Raw genomic sequence first — 3,122 nt, forward strand, 5'->3', positions numbered from 1 at the left:
AAATGAATTGCTGACACATCCAATGCACCATTTAACGCTCACAGCAGCCACAGCTGACAGATACAGTTTTACAGATTGGAAAACTATACCACTGACCGCTTGGGTCAGTTGCCTCATGTCACTCAGCTGATATGTGTGGCATCTGGATTTAAAGCCAGCCCACCTGACTCCAGAGTTCTAGTTCAATCTTTTGGGGGTTTTTTTGCAGTACTTTGGTCTACACCTTGAGCCACACCACTAGCCCTATTTTCGTGATGGGTTTTTTCGAGATAGGGTCTCATGAACTATTATTTTCCCAGGCTGGCTTCGAACCACGAGAAGCCATGGAGCCATTAGGGGGCTTTCTCCACCCAGCCCATGGGCATGGTCACCTCTGACCTCTGAGGGGACTTGGATCTGGGAGGGTTTCTATACCTTCTACATCTGATCTTCTCAAAGGTGTGGGCCACTCCTTGGCCAGCAGCCAGAAGTGCCCAGCTGTGACCGTGCCCACTGTGAGTCTGCGGAATTCATTTCTCCTCTCAACTTGTCTGCAGGCTGGGTCTGGGCTAGAGGGAAGGCGCTAGCAGGGTTTACAGAAGCAGCCTTGAGGACTTGGCTCTGCCTGTCCGGCCATCAGAGCCAACACGATGCTATGAAGGCCCCTCGGCCTCCACCTGTCAATTCCAGAAACCCAACTACCTTGGTGGAAGATCTTCTGGCAGCAGAACTGGTGAATCATAAAATTGCAATTATCTGAGCTGAAAGGGACTTGGCGGTCACTCCGAGTCCAGCCAGAGAGATGGCTCTGCCACAGTGAGCTCTCTTGTTTCCCCATACCAAAGGCCAGAAGGTCTCAACCTAGCTGCACGGCAGACCCCCTGGGAGTTTCCAAAAATTCCCAAGGCCCAGACTGTACTCCAGATGGATTGCATCAGAACCTCTTGGAGGGTGAGGGTAGGTTGGGAATTTTTGACACTCCACCCACGTTATTCCGATGTGCATCCAAAGTGAGGGCTCGGACTGCAGTTCCTGTAGCCTCATGGTGACCCGAGTGCAGCAGTCATTACAAATGGTGCCTCTGGGGTCAGACAGACTTGGACTTGAACTCCTGCTTTGCAACTTCTCCAACTGGGTGACCTCAGTCAATTTTCTGGACCTCTCTGAACCTCTGTTTCCTTGTCTGTAAAAAGTGCATCATGGTAATTAATACCTTCCTCAAGGTCAAATATATGAATGTGTGAAACACAGATGGCACACGGCATAATTTCCAAGAAGAGCCCAGTGAGTGTAGCTCTTATGGTTATTACTTTCTCGAGGTCAAATCGGCCAATAGAAAGCTCTTCTTAAGGTTAAGTTGAAATGTTCTCTTAACTACAAGAGTGACCTTAAAACCTGACCCTGCTTCTGTCATCCGCCCACCTAAAATCGTTGTGCGGTTTTCCGTTATCCTCAAGATCAACAGAAAAGTCTGTTGTTTGGCCTATCAGCTGCTGAGCCTGGGCTCTGGCCCTCATCTTCTCATCTTGGCGTCGTGGTTCTCCCTACCTGCCATGCTTTCTTCTACTCTGGGGCCTTTTCCCCAGTCCCTTTTCCACCCAGCTTCCCCTAGCCAGTTCCTACTCAGCCTTTTGCTCTCAGCTCTCTTGGCACTTCAGTAAAGGTGTCCCTGACACCTAGCCATTCAGACTCACCTTGACGTTCTCATGGCGTCCTGCCACAGCTGACATTTTGCCTTTATTTGTGTGGTCATTTATTTGATGTCCATCACCAGGACTAGACTGTGAGCTCCAAGAGGACAGAGACAATATCTGTGTTTTGCTCATTCCAGGGTCCCAATGCCTACCTCAATGATTGGCTTAGTCAATGTTTGTAAGTGCTGAATAAACAAACTTGATCAAGTCTGCCAGGCATTTAGGCTCTGCCCTTCAGTGATCCTCAACTCGGTAGGTGCCTTTAACTCTAGGACCACCCTGCGAGGGTGGCAGGCACCCTCTAGCTCCCATTCTTATCTCTGTTCCTTATGGCAGTGGCCTTTCCAGGCTGTAACACTTCCTCTGGAAGGTGGAGGTTGAAGAACACCTGGAACCAGACTCAACTCTGGGCAACAGGGCATTTTCAAAAGCCGTTTGTCCATTCAGCACTGCCAAGGAATGGGGCAGCCGCAAATCAGTTCAGGATTGGTGCCCTAGTCAGCCTTTCACCTCAGAGGCCCTCGATCTCTGTGTAATTCTGCTTACGCACTAAACCTGCTTCATGTGATAGGGAGCCCCCAGTGGAATATGGGCATTTCACACCAGGAAGCCATTTTAGGTCATTGTCACTGTTAGCTGGGAAAACCACCACCGTGGGCTGGGAATGCATGGGCCTCACATTGTTGACAAGGACAAGAAGAAATGCCAGTGAAGAAGCTGGCCTCTTCCTTCTCGCTTTTAAATCAGGGCCAAGCTGAGACAAAATTGTAAAGTAGATGAAGAATGCCTGTTGAAAGAAAGAAGGAAGGAAGGAAGGAAGGAAGGGAGGAAGGAGGAAGGAAGGGAGGAAGGAGGAAGGAAGGAAGGAGGAAGGAAGGAGGAGGAAGGAAGGAAGGAAGGAAGGAAGGAAGGAAGGAAGGAAGGAAGGAAGGAAAGTGGTGCTTGCCTATAACCTCAGTACTCGGGAGGCTGAAGAAGGAGGGATTATGGGATTGAGGCTAGCCTGGACTATACAGTAAGACTTTGTCTCAAAGGAAAAAAAGGGGGGAATTTGGTCAGAGGAATCTTTGGGCTTTTTCTGAGAAATTCTTTTAGGCCTCTGTCTCTGGAGCAGAGAGAGGGAATGCTGGGAATTTTTCAGATTCTTGAATTTTTAACATCTCACAGGTTTTCACGTCATCTTGAACAGGGGCCATGCAATTTCTGTATTGTCCCAATTTTAGCATATATGCTGCCATGGTGAGTACCACAGATGTTCAATAGCAAGTAAGCCACCATCTTCTGCCCTCTGACCTTGTGGGTGAGGAGCTGGACCTGAGACCCTCGGACAGAAGTTCCCTTATTCTCCCCTCCCCGCCATCCTTCCTCCAGCAGTACTGGTGTTTGAACTCAGGGCCCCTAGCTTTCCAGGCAGGCTGCCACTTTAGCCATGCCGTTAGCCCACACATA

The 3,122-nt window shown here is 49.4% G+C and overlaps 1 non-coding gene across 1 annotated transcript; it reads right to left on the reverse strand.

Moving 5' to 3' along the window:
* Positions 1–2,818: 2,818 nt before the first annotated feature.
* On the reverse strand, positions 2,819–2,920 carry LOC141418312 (U6 spliceosomal RNA). Its single transcript, XR_012442985.1, has one exon. It is a non-coding gene; the product is annotated as a U6 spliceosomal RNA (small nuclear RNA).
* Positions 2,921–3,122: the final 202 nt, after the last annotated feature.

This window comes from Castor canadensis, chromosome 16, assembly GCF_047511655.1.
Source record: "Castor canadensis chromosome 16, mCasCan1.hap1v2, whole genome shotgun sequence".
Classification (NCBI taxonomy): domain Eukaryota; kingdom Metazoa; phylum Chordata; class Mammalia; order Rodentia; family Castoridae; genus Castor; species Castor canadensis.